The following is a 17,130-nucleotide window of genomic DNA, read 5'->3' on the forward strand; positions in this document are numbered from 1 at the left end:
ACTACAATCTACAATCTAATTCAGCATGGAAGAGGGGGTCTTGGTCTCAGTTCAGCTCCTCTTACATGGCACAAGGCAGCCCCAGCTCAAAGGAGGAAGCTGGTAGTCAACGAGGTGCAAAAGCAGGAGGAGAGGATGAGGTGTATAAAGGCCATTTCCCAGGCCAAGCAGGGAGAATGGATGAGATGGGAAAGTGTGGAACAAGGCAAGATTGGCTGGCAAGACCTATGGTCAATGGAACATAGCAGGATCAGTTTCCTCATCAGGTCAACATATGATGTTCTCCCATCACCACAGAACCTAAACCTCTGGGTAGGAGAGGATCCCTCATGTCCTTTGTGTTCATCACCTGCAACATTAAGGCACATTTTGACAGGATGTAAGGTGGCTCTTAGCCAAGGACGGTTTACTTGGCGCCATGACCAGGTGCTGCAATGTTTGGCCTAAGCATTGGAAGACAAGCGTAACATGACCAATAAGTTGCCACCTGTTCCATCAAAACATTACACACAAAAGACAACATTCCTCCGCCCAGGAGAGCAACCACCAAAAAAAGGTGTTAAAACCAATCCTCGCCCAGGACAACTGGAAGCTGCTAGAGATTGGAAAATGCTGGCAGATGTTGGTCAACGGCTTATTTTTCCACTTGAGATTGCCACCACTAACCTTCGACCAGATATTGTCTTGTGGTCTGGATCAGCACACCTTGTTCACCTGGTAGAGTTAACAGTGCCATGGGAGGATGCTGTAGATGAGGCGTATGAGAAGAAGAAACTGAGGTATGCTCAACTAGCCACTGAAGCGGAACAGCGAGGATGGAGAGTCCGGGTTTACCCAGTGACGTCCCGGTTTCTCAGAGACGTCGGATTCAGTGGCCAAGAGTTGCGTTGCACAGTGAAGAACTTATCTGAAGCAGCAGAGAGGAGCAGCAACTGGCTGTGGTTGAGACGGAAAGATTCTGGCTGGGGTTCTCAAGCACAATAGAAAGAAAGAAACGCTGATGTACAGGAAAGTAAGCTGGGCTGAGTTGAGTGGGGGACAGAGGGGGGTGATGCTGGGACACCAGAATCACCGTCGAGCCCTCTTGAGGTGTCGTGGGCTAGTCGACGAAACACTGAGGATGGAAGATGCCCACTTGAAGACCCCAGAGATGTACCCTACTTAGTTCAATCCAGACGGTTGTCATGCTGATGCGCTGGGGAGGCCGCACTGTGGTTGATCCCCGGAGCCAGCATCGCAGCCGTTGTGTGTGCTGATGCGCAAGGGAGGCAAAATAAGCTGATCCCTGGAGCCAGCATTACACTTCAGCCATTAACACCAGACAGAAGGATATCTACATCATCATATGGAAGGAAGCGCAAATGGATGTAGACACATATGGATCACATTAGTTTACTGTAAAGCTACGTCTTAGTTGGTGCTTATCTTGGCGAGAGCCGAGTTCAAATCAGCTTGAAGTTTAAACATCTACTCTCGTGTAATGGAAATCTCTTATTTTTGTAACTTTAATAAAAGAAGGTATTTACTTTCAACAAGGTTTGTCATTTGTTTTTGTATGTTGAAACAAGCACTGATATATGATAACATTGAATTAAATCAAAGTTGAATATTGTCTAAACATTAAATCACATGCCGAATGAATCAATCATATTTATAGCCAGAATGCTATGATTAATGTAAAATATATATTCATATATTTAAGTCTAACTTTTGATTGCACTTGGATATGAATGTAGTTTTAATGGTGATATCAATCAATCAATCAACCAATCTTTATTTTATATAGCGCCTTTCATAGTGGACCAGCATCACAAAGCGCTTTACAAGATGCAGTAAAAAGAAAATCCATAATACTTTAAATACAGAGCAATGCATAATACATGATATACAGTAAAAAAAACCAATGCATAATACATTAAATACAGTGAAAAGTGCATAATACATGATAGTAGCATAATACATGAAATATTAGCAACAAAACAGCAGCTAATAGCAGATATCAGGCTAAAAGAGCATGGAAAGCAAGAGAGAACAGTTGGGTCTTGAGAGTTGATTTAAAGCGAGCGGCGGTGGGAGCATCACGCACCAAGGCTTCCAGAGAGTCGGAGCCATGAAGCTAAACGAGCGTTCTCCAAGTGTGGTGCACTTTTGCTTGGGGATAACAAGCAGGCCAGAGTCGGAGGACCTCAGCTTGCGGGCAGGGACACAGCGGGTCAGCAGGTTGAGGAGGTACTCGGGACCTGTGTGATGAAGGGCATTGTAGGTGAGCAGGAGATTTTTGAAAATAATCCTGTACTTTACAGGTAGCCAGTGCAGCTGGGCAAGACGGGGGGTGATGTGATCACGTTTTTACATCTGGTAAGGATCCTGGCAGCGGCATTCTGAACTCGTTGCTGCCGGTTTATGGTGCGTGCCGGGAGACCACTATATAGAGAGTTGCAGTAGTCGAGGTGAGAGGAGACAAATTCATGACAAAGTATCTCCACATCCGGGAGGAAAAGGTAGAAAAAAAGGAAGATTTGACCACGGAGGAGATGTGGGCATCAAAGGTTGCTGTCAAGAAGTACACCAAGGCTTCGTACAGTGGGGGAAGGCAGCAGCAGACAGCTTCCGAGGTTCAGGGCAGCTATGTTGAGTTTTAGATCCTACAAAAAAGAGTTCAGATTTGCTAGTGTTCAGCTGAAGAAAATTGGCAGACATCCAGGCCTCAATGTCTTGAATGCAAGCCATGAACCGGACCATGGAAGAGGGGCTACAAGGGTTGAGTTTTAAGTAGAGCTGGGTGTTGTCAGCATAGGAGTGAAACATGAGGCTGTGTTGGCGGTGACCCAAGGAAAGCATGTAGATATTGAAGAAAGGGGCCCAAGAACAGATCCTTGGGGGACACCACAAGTGACTGGGTTTGCAACACCACTGCCTCCAGCATAGAAAACAGACTGCTGCGTCCGGATAGGTAAGAGGACATCCAGGAGAGACAGGTTCCAGAGATCCCAGCATACTTCTGAATGCGGTCAAGAAGAATGTCATGATCTATGGTGTCAAAAGCAGCTGTTAGGTCAAGGAGGACAAGCACAGAGGGAGCACCAGCATCAGCATTGAGCAGGAGATCATTCACAATCCGGAGCAGAGCAGTTTCAGTACTGTGATGTGGCCGGAAACCAGACTGTAGAGATGCAAGCAGATTGTTATCTGCGAGATGTTTCATCAGCTGACTGGCTACAGTCCTTTCGAGAGTTTTTGAGAGAAAAGGGAGATTGGAGATGGGATGGAAATTAGAGAAGTCAGCCGGGTCAAGGGAGGGTTTTTTGAGTACTGTCGTAACTTGGGCAAGCTTAAGGGCAGCAGGAACCGAGCCAGAGTCCAAGGACAGTGTCGATGATGTGAGTAAGGGTCACGTTGTAGCGGGTCACTGCATCATCAACTAAGGATGGGAGAGTACCAGTTAGAGGGGATGCAGAGACACATTCTGAGAGGTTCAGAGGATTCAGCAGATTCTTGGGACGGAAGGAGACAACAGTATCAGTAGTGGAGGAAGGAGCAGAGAGATTAATATTAGCAGTGTTTAAGACATGGTCAGAGAGAGAGATATCTGAGACAGAGAGATTGAAGACATCAAGACCCCTGGTGATGAGCAGATCCAGGGTGTGTCCTCAGGTGTGAGTGGGGATGTTGACAGATTGAGAAACTCCAAGACAGTCCAGAAGCGTGTTGGTCACTAGGGGGGAGGAAGGCAAGTCAACATGAATGTTGAAGTCTGAAAACTCGGCAATAAAAGCAGAGTTGTTCTTAGGTGGACGGTAGATAACAGCAAGGGTGAGAGACATGGGAGAGGGGAGCTTGACGGTGAGATGCTCAAATGAAGAAAAGGCAGGCAAAGAAAGAACTGAGGAAGCGAGCACAGAATTTGCAATAACAGCAGTGCCCCTGCCTCGTCCAGTGAGGCAAGGTTTGTCAAAGAGGGTGGCTAGATGCAGCGAGTGCATGTCGTTTACAGAGTGCCAGGTTTCAGCAAGACAGAGAAGATCAAGATTGGTATCGGTTATAAGTTTGCTGAGAAGCAGAGATTTGTTAGTCAGAGAGCGACAATTGAAAAAGGAGATTTTCAAGTTTGTAGCAGGCAGCTATAGTCAAAAGTTGTGCATCACCTCGAATTTTAGGATTGAGACAGAATAAAAAATGAAAAATAAACTACATGAACATCATTTAGATATTTTATTTATCATTATGTAAATCAAAAAAAATATTTTTGCAAAATTCTACCAGAAGCCATAATAGTAGTACAATTTCATGTTAGATTTCAAAATGTCAATTTGTTAGTTTTTCGTTAACTATATGGAAAAATACAAAGTGTGTGTAATTTCAATATATTAACGTAACATTATTCAGCAGGTTTCATTGGACTTCAGGAAGCAGAATTAGTTCATTCTATAGGGGGTGCAAAACCTTTGGCCATAGCTGTAGGCTTAAAGTAATCAGCTATCCAAACACGAAGATAATAAAGGATGAAAAAAAATCTCTCTGTGCTTTGCAAAGGGCTTCATTATTTATTTATTTATTTATTCATTGCAAAGGACTGCATTTGTTTAATCTGCAGTGGCTTCAGTATTATTTATATGGAGTATGAACAATGCTGCCTATAATAAATATTATAGGCAGCAGTGTGGAGTAGTGGTTAGGGCTCTGGACTCCTGACCGGAGGGGCATGGGTTCAATCCCAGGTGGGGGACACTGCTGCTGTACCCTTGAGCAAGGTACTTTACCTAGATTGCTCCAGTAAAAACCCAACTGTATAAATTGGTAATTGTATGTAAAAAAAAAATAATGTAACTGTATGTAAAGATAATGTGATATCTTGTAACAATTGTAAGTCGCCCTGGATAAGGCGTCTGCTAAGAAATAAATAATAATAATAATTTTATATCATTACCTGAAGGGCTGGATTTGAGCTCTGTTCGTAGAACAACAATAGAAGCTTACTTGAGAAATGTCATGTGAACTGCGGCATAAATCTTAGTGTTAAATATTTTTTGTATGCTCCATTTGCTGTCAATTTGCAGCTTTTCAGTGAGAGGAGTCCATTTACCCTCCCCTTTAAGAGTAACCGTTTACCCTCCCCTTTAAGAGTAACCGTTTTGGCCGTGCACTTCCTATAGAGCCTGAGGTGTGTGCGTGACACGTCACATTGTCATGACAACACAGAGAGAATGTGGAGTTTCTAAACTGCATGGAAACCTGGCCATTGAAACGTATACTTTGTGTTGCTGACTGGAGGTATGCAAGATTATCCCTTATACACGTAAGAATGTAAGAACATAAGAAAGTTTACAAACGAAAGGAGGCCATTCGGCCCATCTTGCTCGTTTGGTTGTTAGTGGCTTATTGATCCCAGAATCTCATCAAGCAGCTTCTTGAAGGATCCCAGGGTATCAGCTTCAAGAACATTACTGGGGAGTTGGTTCCAGACCCTCACAATTCTCTGTGCAAAAAAAGTGCCTCCTATTTTCTGTTCTGAATGCCCCTTTATCTAATCTCCATTTGTGACCCCTGGTCCTTGTTTCTTTTTTCAGGTCGAAAAAGTCCCCTGGTTCGACATTGTCAATACCTTTTAGAATTTTGAATGCTTGAATCAGATCGCCGCGTAGTCTTCTTTGTTCAAGACTGAATAGATTCAATTCTTTTAGCCTGTCTGCATATGACATGGCTTTTAAACCCGGGATAATTCTGGTCGCTGTTCTTTGCACTCTTTCTAGAGCAGCAATATCCTTTTTGTAACGAGGTGACCAGAACTGAACACAATATTCTAGATGAGGTCTTACTAATGCATTGTAAAGTTTTAACATTACTTCCCTTGATTTAAATTCAACACTTCTCACAATATATCCGAGCATCTTGTTGGCCTTTTTTTATAGCTTCCCCACATTGTCTAGATGAAGACATTTCTGAGTCAATGTACAGTAATCCGTCGTGTATCTGCCCGTCACATATCTGCCCTAACCGTTCGCCATGATCAAGCTCTCAGCAACGTTAGGTTACTGGATTAACAGGTTATAAGTTTATACATATAAATGAAAGGCACATGTCAATACAGTAACAAACAAAAAAAAAGAATTGTGGCCATGCTTGTTACCTTCAGTTGATTGCCACGTATGCAGCGTATTCCTTTGAAAATAAATTTTATATAACAAATTCCAAAGGACCGCTGCCCCCCAACCTCTTATAAGAGCCAGTCCCTCCCTTTCCTCTCGCCCCATGTCCCTTTGGTGAGGATTTTAATCGGCTCTTCTCAAAGTGCCTCTGTATATCACAGCCAATGAAACCTGTCACTTTTATTACTGCTCCCTGATAAAAAGGCTTCGCTCTCCCACATTCCAAATCTCACAAATCGCTTGATCAGTTTGTTATCCCAGGCCTTGTGACCCCTGTCTCTTTCGACACTCCACTTAGACAATGTTAACACGCAGAACGCAAGCAGCTGCTGCCAGTATATACTCCCTTGTAATGAAACAGCAACTATCAAGCACCCTGAGGCAGACACGTCACAGCTAAGTATCTCCAGGGAGCGCCGTCTCGCAGTCAGGCAGCCAGCGCTGCATGATCAACCAGCAGACCCTCTCCGTGTCGGTATCAATCTCCATCGCTTTGACATGAACTCTAATGTAACCCGCTTGCTTTCTCTCTGCAAGCTCTGTGGGACATGCAGCAAGAGAACAGTATTTGGTGTCTGTAAACTGGGACCGATTAACTGATTGGGTCAAATTTATACCACTGGTCTGACCTGGTTCTTATGAACTACCCATCTTACAAAAAATATATACAGTAGTGTGTACATTTATTAGAACACCTCAAGATTTGTCATTTATATCCTTATATACCTACCTTTGAGAATTTCAATTTTCGATCAGTAATCAGTGCTTTAATTAGGCATCTTAACAACTTCTACAAAGCCTCATGCGTGTTACCATGTGTGGCCATGTGCTAGTTTTCTCTTGCTGTTTTAAATGAATTGCACTTGGGGCATATTAAAGTCATTAATTACATTAGACAATCACTAATTAGCCTATTTTGACAATATTCCAAGATTCAGTGCAGTGATTTGATTTCACATGCACAACAAATCAAAACTACAGAAGCAATGGGGTTTAATTATAATTTGATTGTATTATTATGATGGATTTACTTTATATTTTATTACACCAGTAAAGTAAGCCTTTCTGTTTTTAATTTGATGCTTTAATAAAATAAAATTTTCCAGAAACATTTAGAACTGTGCACCTGAAAATGATATTATATTTTACTTTATTAACCAGGTGGTTGTATTATTTAAAGAACGAGATGAGGGGGAGGAGAGGAGAAGGGAGATGATGGCTTCCATTTTGGGCCCCTCACGAGTCCTGGCAGATCCATTATTTATTTTTTTTCCTGTGTGTTCATCGGATCCTGTCTGTAATTAGGGTACTGATTTCAAAATCTACTGAACAAAAACAGCTTCTTAAGTGTGAGGCAAGGACAAAGGGGTTATTAACTTAGAAACTCGCTGATAATAAATCCCTGATACTAAAACATCGAATCATATTTCGTGCATACTGTAAAACTTGCCGGGTCTCCAATACGCGCCTGGTCTGCTGGCAAATATTGTAAATAAACGCCAGGTATCTGTCATTGCCATTGAAGCTGAGGAAGATGAGGAGGAGCTTAAGCATAATGAACTGCTAATAAGTGACAGCGATGAAAGTGACTCCAAGAATGAATAAATAATAATAACAGAAAACATAATTTAAGGTAGGCCTACATGTAATGCATATTTGTTTCATGCAGTTATTACGTTATTAAAAGTTTTGATAAATTTAAGCGTGCTGAAAGTCGGCCAGATACAAACCTCTCTATTTTAACTTGTTTTGTTGTATTAGCACAGTTTGAGATTAAACAATAAATTATTTTTGATAATGATACTTATTGCTTTTATTGTTCATTCTTAAAAACATTTTAGAAGTTTGTATTATTATTATTATTATTATTATTATTATTATTATTATTATTATTATTATTATTGTGCTGTAAGCATAGCCTACACGCCTGTGTTCTGATATCTACAAGGCTGTATTTTAGTGGATTTAACTGTTGTTATTATTATTTGTAGTAGTAGTAGTAGTATTAACAATGGTAGATCTAATTCCATTCCACTTCTGCTTGTTCATTTTCTGTCGTTTTGCATGCCATAGCCTTGTTAACCAGTGCATATAAAAAGACTGTAATAATACTTTCACTTTATACTTGACGGTGTACAACACAATGTCATTTTGTTACAAAACAAAACTGTTACTTAGTTCCCACTGACACACAACCTTTTAACAAAGTTGCTGGAATGTTTAAATTGGGTTACAATGTTGCTACAAAGTTGTGTGTTAGCAGCTTCTCAATGACCGCATGAAGCATAAGAACATAAGAACATAAGAAAGTTTACAAACGAGAGCAGGCCATTCATCCCATCTTGCTCGTTTGGTTGTTAGTAGCTTATTGATCCCAGAATCTCATCAAGCAGCTTCTTGAAGGATCCCAGGGTGTCAGCTTCAACAACATTACTGGGGAGTTGGTTCCAGGCCGTCACAATTCTCTGTGTAAAAAAGTGCCTCCTATTTTCTGTTTTGAATTCCCCTTTATCTAATCTCCATTTGTGACCCCTGGTCCTTGTTTCTTTTTTCAGGTCAAAAAAGCATGAGAAGCTAGAGATGTAATATAAACGCCCCAAATAATCGCCGGTCTCCAATACGGTCTGCTGGCAAATATTGTAAATAAAGGCCGGAGGCGTTTCATTGAGGTTTTACGGAATGTACTTAAACAACATTACTTAACCGAACAGACAGGACATCGTTTTAAGTTGATATACAAAAATATATCAGAATTATATTTTAAAAAAATGTAAAAGTCAGTAAATGTTTTCAAAATTCACTTCCAGTTTTGAAATAAAGTCTGATGGATGGAAACCGTAGCGTAAGAGTATTGTATTGCCAGCACTGCAAACTACAGAGCTCTCATTTTCCTCTATGAAAGACGACGGTGAATATGATGTTTTAATGGTTATAAAATGTATCAATCGCTCCGGTTTGAATGCTGCTCACATGAAGGAAGACAGCCAGCAGTGAAAACATGTCTGGCAGAGGAAACGCAGTGATTTGAGATGAGAAGAGGGCATTCAGCCCATCAAGGCTCGTCTCATCAGACATAGCCCTTTCCTCTGCTAGGGGGTCTCATGTAATAAGGCAGGAGATCTAGTAAGTTAGTGTTACTACTTCACATAGTAGCTGATTGATCTCAGAACTTTGTAAAGTCGGGTCTTAAAGGACCCAAGTGATTCTGCTTCAACAACATGACTAAGTAGCCCATTCCATTCCCTCACCACCCTCTGTGTGAAGAAGTGTCTCCGTCCCTCTGTCATAAGTCTCCACTTCATTTCAAACTGTCCTCTGGTCCTGGTTTCTGTACTGCTCTTAAAGTATTGGTTCACGTTGTAAGAACAAGAACTTGAACTCCCAGACGCAATTCACTCATCTGTTCTATGCCGACTGTGTTGCTTGGAAATGCTGCATTGAAAAGAGTACCATTTTTTTGTTCACTAATAGCTATAAATTAAACACACATTTACATTTACAATTATTATTATTATTATTATTATTATTATTATTATTATTATTATTATTTATTTCTTAGGCACCCAGGGCGACTTACAGTTGTATACAAAAAAATACATATCAAGAGTTACAGTGCATGTGGCAATGTGGGTTGCAGTGCGCAGGTGTAGAGGTACAGAGCACTGGTGAACTGATGCTTTTAATTTGTAATCCAATAGTCTGATGACAATAGTAAACAATAAATGGAGGGCTGGCAGTACCCAGCGATGTGTACTGCTCAGTTAAATAAACACGGGGTTCAGTCCCGAAATAATAAGCACAGTATTTAAACACACACACAATACACAAACACGAGTCCTAGTCCAGCGTGAGTGCTGTTAGTGCTAGTGGTGCAAATACAATGTATCCATGAACAACAGTGCTGGTTATCCGGGTTTGTGCTGGCCTGTAGCGACAGCTCCGGATTGTGTTAGCCGTCTAACAAATACAACAGTTAGACGAAACAAACAAACAAAACACTCACAGTTACGTTTCACTTGTCCTGTAGCGGTTCTCTTAACCATAACAAAGGAACAGATCACCTTGCTACGTCCCCTTATATAACGTCAGTCACGCCCCCTTGGTTAACGTGTGCAACCGTTTCTCATCCAATCCAAGGTTGCCACATCGCTTCCCTTCTGGGGCAATGACTTGGTGTACCGAAGCTCCGCCCCCTTTTTAGATGGCCAACTTCCACCTAACCCTGGGAATGAATTGTCTGGCCATCTGGTCCAGGGCACTCTGTTCCCTTTACACAGCGCCATCACAGGTCAGGAGGGTGATTTATCACCAAGAATCATTCTGTCTCTGTCACAGTGCATCTTTCATATAGAGAAATATAAGATCTACAAAGTGATGGTAATGCATGCAAGTACCTTATCAAGTAATATATTTATTTTTGACTCTTTTATTGAAACAGGGACAGAGGTGTTGCTGCTTGATGTCACAGAATTTTCTAATGTTGAATTCAGATAAAACAGAGGTTATGCTAGTGGGATCACAGAACCAACTAAAAGGAAATGTGGGATTACATGAGCTCGACCCTTGCAGTCTCTCATCAAAACTTAAACTAGAAATTAAGAGTTTGGGGGTCATCTTTGATCCTGGTCTATCATTTGAGACTCATATTAGGGAAGTTACTAAAGTATCTTTTTACCATTTGAGAAATATAACCAAACTCAGACCAATCATTTCCGTTTCTGGTGACGAGAGACTAATTAATTCCTTTGTTTCATCTAGAATTGATTATTGTAATGCACTTTTTTCGGGTGTCCCAAAACGTGTGGTATCCCGCTTGCAGCTTGTTCAGAATACCACCACTAGAATTCTGACTAAAACCAGGAAAAGTGAACATATTACCCCTGTTTTGGCCTCTTTACACTGGCTCCCTGTGCAGTATAAAATTGATTTTAATATTTTGCTGTTAACTTACAAGGCCCTGAATGGATTAGCACCTAGTTATTTGAGTTACTGACCCTGTATCTTCCAAACCGCACTCTGAGATCACAGGATGTGGGGCTGCTGGTTATTCCTAGGGTCAACAAAAGCAACACTTGTAGAGCTTTTTCTTGTAGAGCTCTGAAATTATGGAATGCTCTGCTTTTGTTTGTCAGGGAAGCTGGGACCATCACAGTTTTCTGGTCGACTAAAAACGCACGTTTATAAAATGGTTTTCTTATCTTAGTGAGTTTTAATGTAACTTTAAAATTGCTGCTTTTGTATTATTATTACGTGTATACTGTTATTTAAATGGTCTGATTGTGGCAGTTGTGTGTGTGACATGCTATACAAATGTATTGCAGTTTGTTCTTTTTTTCTGCTATGCACTGTACACGCTTTGCAATAGTTTTGTACAAAAAGCGCTATATAAATGCAATAAATAAATAACGCAATCATTGATTATTAATTCTTTGCTTCTGGTCAGCAGCTCAAATGCTGACGAGATATCAAAGCAAATGAAACGGGTGTCAATCATGCCTGATGCTTTTTTTATTGGTGGATACCAGTATCTCTGCCCCACCCAATCACAGATCAGCTTTTCAGATGCCACTCAGAAACTGAAAGTGGTGAATAATAAGTGCTGTATAATTACCAGGTTATGGTTCTATTGAAGAAACCCAGTCCAACGCATGCTCTGAAAGGTGAGCGATATATATTACGGAAGCCCCTGAAAAACAAACACAGCAGAGGATCCTGTGTATCAGGTAATAGTGTAATGTTGTGTCACCTCTGTGATTGAAACACCGTGCAATGAAGCTGCCCTGACTGCTGCTCTGACTGACTGACTGACTGACTGACTGGTAGCTGTAAGGAACGTGCTGCTTGATTTTTGTCTCGTTAAGCAACCAGGCTATCGGTGCCCGTGTGAATGCGCTCTGATTAAATTGCTCTGCACGTTTGCTAGAGACCCACGACGCGGGTCAATAGTGCAGAGCAGCTCAATAGCATGGAAATGGTCCTCTGTTGCGCTTCACCGGTCAATATCATGCAAATCAGCTCGTTGGCGCTCAACAGGTCAATACAATAGAAATGTGTTATGCAGCGGCCAGCCCTTCAACAGGTTAGCAGAGCCTGGCTGTCTTTGTGGTGTTCATTGATTTATGAGAGTGAAGTCGTGTCATGTAATTAGTTTAGGGAGAGGTGAGAGGGGGTCAGTCTTTAATCTTATCTGTAAGAGCAGAGACCGTTTACTGTGTGTGACAAGCATTTCTCAAATTACATTACACATTGTGACAGAGATCGAATGGGGCTTGGTGTTAGATCTCCCTCTCGACCTGTGAGGGCACTGTGTAACGGGAACAGAGTACCCTTAACTAAATGGCATGAGAATTTATTCCGTAGGGTAGGTGGAAGTTGGTCATTTAGGAAAGGGGCGCAGCTACAGTATCCAAACTCAATGACCCAGACGGTAAACGGTGTGGCATCTGAGGATTGGAGGAGCGGATGTGCTCGTTAACCTAGGGGTCATGAGCGAGGATATAAATAGGGGGCTTAGCATACGTGATCTGTTCCTTGGTAAATGGTTAGTGTTGAAAACCTACAAGGAGTCTGTGTGCTGTATCGTGAACCGTGAGTTTTGTCTTGTGTTTGTTAGTGTTTTGTTAACTGTCATCTGTTTTTCAATAGACTACCAGTTGCACGATCCGGAGCTGTAGCAAAAGCCAGCATAAACCTGGACATCACTTTCACCCCTGCATTTCACAGAGAACTGTATTACACCACTTGCACGTATTCACTATCACTAAGAACTGTGTTTGTGTTTTGTGTTTAGTGTTGGTGTGTAAAACTGGACTTTTTGGTTACGGGTCAAACCCGGGGAATTACAAATACCGAGTGATACACCCCGCTGTATCACTCCAACATTATTATTTATAGGTGTTTGCCATAAGGCTCTGGACATTGCTAATTATATCAATAAACACCCTTGCACCTGGAAATCATTGTCTGTCTGTTTTGTATCAGCTCTGCACTGTACTCACCTGTATTCACTCACCACTTTGCCACACACATATAGGGGGAATCCTATTTTTTTCAAGGAAACCTTGTATTCGGGTTAAACATTTGGGAACAATAATTTATTGAAGGTACATAGTAAGCCTGGACTGGAGGGAGCACCCGTTCTCTTAGGAGGTGAGGGAGCAGTTAATTTTCCAAGTGTCAAGCTTGAAATTTTAGATGACTATAAACCTTGAAATTTATGTCATAGAAACTATTTTCTTTTTTGTGTAATTCCCCTATAACGGGCTCCAAACTGTACATCATCCGATATATTATTCATGACGATAAGAACTGTTTGACCTTTTGGCGGGATCTCGGGTCATTTTATGTTCAAACCATGAAATTATATCTGTGAAAGATACATAAAAAAGTGTAATAGTGGTGGTGGCTCATTACAGACAGAAATAAGTAAATGAAAATGTTATGCTAAGATATGATTTTATTCAAGCAGGTGACGTCAACTGTACCCATATCGAGAATAAAGCATGGGAGATAATATGGTACTGCTGATGTCATCAATGGGTTTTCTTTGTGGCAAACAGCAAGCAAAACGTGTTATCTGATTGGCTCCAGAGTTTCAGCAGTGTATGGTACTGGATACATTGTATACTGGGCAGCAGTGTGGAGTAGTGGTTAGGGCTCTGGACTCTTGACCAGAGGGTTGTGGGTTCAATCCCAGGTGGGGGATACTGCTGCTGTACCCTTGAGCAAGGTACTTTACCTAGATTGCTCCAGTAAAAACCCAACTGTATAAATGGGTAATTGTATGTAAAAATAATCTGATATCTTGTAATAATTGTAAGTCGCCCTGGATAAGGGCATCTGCTAAGAAATAAATAATAATAATAATAATAATACTGTATCAAACCAAAGGGAGGACTGCATTTTCACAGATGGCAGTGTTTGTCTGAATATAAGGAGGTGTGACCCTTTGCACATGTTATGTATTAAGTGGTGTGTAATGCCGTTCATTGGGTGTAAGATATTAAATAGGAAACAAGTGCTGTACCACCATTCTGCCAACACTTCTAGTAAGTGACTCAATCCCATGTAAATTCTCTAAGGGCCTGGTACAGCCAGGGTCCTGTTTTAATGAGTGACTCAATCCCATGTAAATTCTCTAAGGGCCTGGTACAGCCAGGGTCCTGTTTTAATAAGTGACTCAATCCCATGTAAGTTCTCTAAGGGCCTGGTAGAGCCAGGGTCCTGTTTTAATAAGTGACTCAATCCCATGTAAGTTCTCTAAGGGCCTGGTAGAGCCAGGGTCCTGTTTTAATAAGTGACTCAATCCCATGTAAGTTCTCTAAGGGCCTGGTAGAGCCAGGGTCCTGTTTTAATGAGTGACTCAATCCCATGTAAATTCTCTAAGGGCCTGGTAGAGCCAGGGTCCTGTTTTAATAAGTGACTCAATCCCATGTAAATTCTCTAAGGGACTGGTAGAGCCAGGGTCCTGTTTTAATAAATGACTCAATCCCATGTAAGTTCTCTAAGGGACTGGTAGAGCCAGGGTCCTGTTTTAATAAGTGACTCAATCCCATGTAAATTCTCTAAGGGACTGGTAGAGCCAGGGTCCTGTTTTAATAAGTGACTCAATCCCATGTAAGTTCTCTAAGGGCCTGGTAGAGCCAGGGTCCTGTTTTATCATGTGTGTCGCCATGCCTCTATACAATTTTGACAGGAGGAATTTTGTTCCGCTAACAAACGGCTAAAGGTTGTGATTGCGCTGATTTATCGCTGGTTTTCTGAATGGACGCGGTCCCTGCTTTCTGTTGCCGCTAGCAACAGGCTGCCCTGTGTGAAATATCACAGTAGGAAAATAAGTCATAAATGTCTCCCTGTAATTAACATTTAAAAAACGTCACTTAGTCGTAACGCTTAATCAGCTGTGCCAATTTACAACTGGGCTGTGATTTATGAGGAAGGCTGTCGGGAGGTTTGTAAAAAAAACTGCAGAGGGAGAATAAGATAGGTGAGGCAGAGAGGGCTCTGTTATTCTCCCTTTTCCAATATCTCCCTCCCTCTCCCCACCCTGACCGAGGGAGTGGAGCTCACACTAGCCCTGCACTCCGTCCTGAGCTCAATATCTCCCACCCTCCCTCTCCCCACCCTGACTGAGCGAGTGGAGCTCACACTAGCCCTGCACTCCGTCCTGAGCTCAATATCAACCACCCTCCCTCTCCCCACCCTGATCGAGGGAGAGGAGCTCACACTAGCCCTGCACTCCGTCCTGAGCTCAATATCTCCCTCCCTCCCTCTCCCCACCCTGACCGAGGGAGAGGAGCTCACACTAGCCCTGCACTCCGTCCTGAGCTCAATATCTCCCTCCCTCCCTCTCCCCACCCTGACCGAGGGAGAGGAGCTCACACTAGCCCTGCACTCCGTCCTGAGCTCAATATCTCCCACCCTCCCTCTCTCCACCCTGACCGAGGGAGAGGAGCTCACACTAGCCCTGCACTCCGTCCTGAGCTCAATATCTCCCTCCCTCCCTCCCTCCCTCTCCCCACCCCCTGACGGAGGGAGAGGAGCTCACACTAGCCCTGCATCCCATCCTGGGCTTCAGGTTTCTAAGGTATATCATAGAAATGGAGTTCAATCAGGCCCTTATTAAATATGCTTTAAACAGATGGCAGTTATAACAGCATGAATACGTCTCAACTGAACTGTGGGTTTCTATTAGGATTGTTTCATGTTTATCTATAGGGGCGGGACATTGTATTTTACAGGGGTCTGATTATTTTAATAATATTCTTCATTGAGGGTAGTTCTAAAACCCAGAACTGGTTGTGATTTTCTAGCCCTGCAATAATGTGCAGTATCAAGGGCAAGAGTTGCACAAGGAAAGCTACACTGATATGATGCTGCAGTTGGTAGAATGGTCACATTTTGACACTAATAATTCATGGCAGTACCATAGAATACATCATTTGTAATATTTGTTGCCATTGTGTTCAAATGCTTCTGCCAGCTTGGGTTTCCTCAGGGTAATACACTGAGATTACAATCAGAGCCAAATGGTATTTTGTTGCTTTTTTGTAAGGTCTTTCCAGACTGTCTGCTATCTTTACTCGTCTGTCCCTCTCTCCCCCTCCTTCTCTCCTCCCCTACCTCTCTCTCCTGCATTCACTCTCTTTTAATTACCTCTCCCCATCTTTCTCTCTTTTGTCTATCCCCTACCTCTCCCTCCCCTCTATGCCTCCTCTCTCTCTCAATTTTCAATTCAAAGGTGCTTTATTGGCATGACAGACATCAGCAGTATTGCCAAAGCAATTACATCACTCATTATAACAATATATTTACAATAACAATAAAAATAACAATGATGATAATGATGATCTTAATAACAATAACAATGACCACTAGTATATAGAATGCAGCACAAAGTAGTGGTAGAAAGTAATGACCCCCGTGCAGAGTGTTCACTGTGCGTCCCTCGGGTTGTGGCAGGCTGCTACAGATTGGGCAGCCAGTGGGGTTGTGTGTCCCTCTCCCAGTAGGACTGCCAGTTTAGTAATTTTTTTAAGGAATTTGTTCCTTGTTTGGGAGTATTTCTCACAGTGTAGGAGAGAGTGCATCTCTGTCTCGGCCTCTCTTGTCTCACAGTGACCACAGAGCCTGTTCTCTCTGGCCAGCCAGGTCTGCCTGTGTCGGCTTTTTTCAATGGCCAGGTTGTGGTCACTGAGTCTGTACTTGGTCAGGATCTGCCTCTGCTTTGTATCTCTGACAGTGAAGAGATATTTTCTACAGTAAAGTCTCTTTTTAGGGTCCGATAGCAATCAAATTTATTTTGGGTTTTTGTTTCTTTGTCCCAATGTTCCACATAGGAGCTTTTGATTTGTTTTACAGTTTGGTTGACTGATTGTCAGTGTTTTAGCAGTGTTGTCCTGAAGCTGGTTAGTGTTAGTGTAGTGAGCTTCAGGACCAGCTGGCTGAGGGGACTCTTTTCTGGGCTGAGCTCTTGGGTTAGCAG

General features: G+C 42.2%; 1 protein-coding gene across 2 annotated transcripts in view; it reads left to right on the plus strand.

Annotated features, from left to right (window-relative positions):
* LOC117400971 (complement C1q-like protein 4) overlaps positions 1-17,130 on the plus strand; it is a 45,290-nt gene that overhangs the window by 23,985 nt on the left and 4,175 nt on the right. The gene's annotated exons all lie outside the window — the stretch shown is intronic.

The sequence above is a fragment of the Acipenser ruthenus genome, chromosome 45 (assembly GCF_902713425.1).
Source record: "Acipenser ruthenus chromosome 45, fAciRut3.2 maternal haplotype, whole genome shotgun sequence".
In the NCBI taxonomy this organism is placed as follows: Eukaryota; Metazoa; Chordata; class Actinopteri; order Acipenseriformes; family Acipenseridae; genus Acipenser; species Acipenser ruthenus.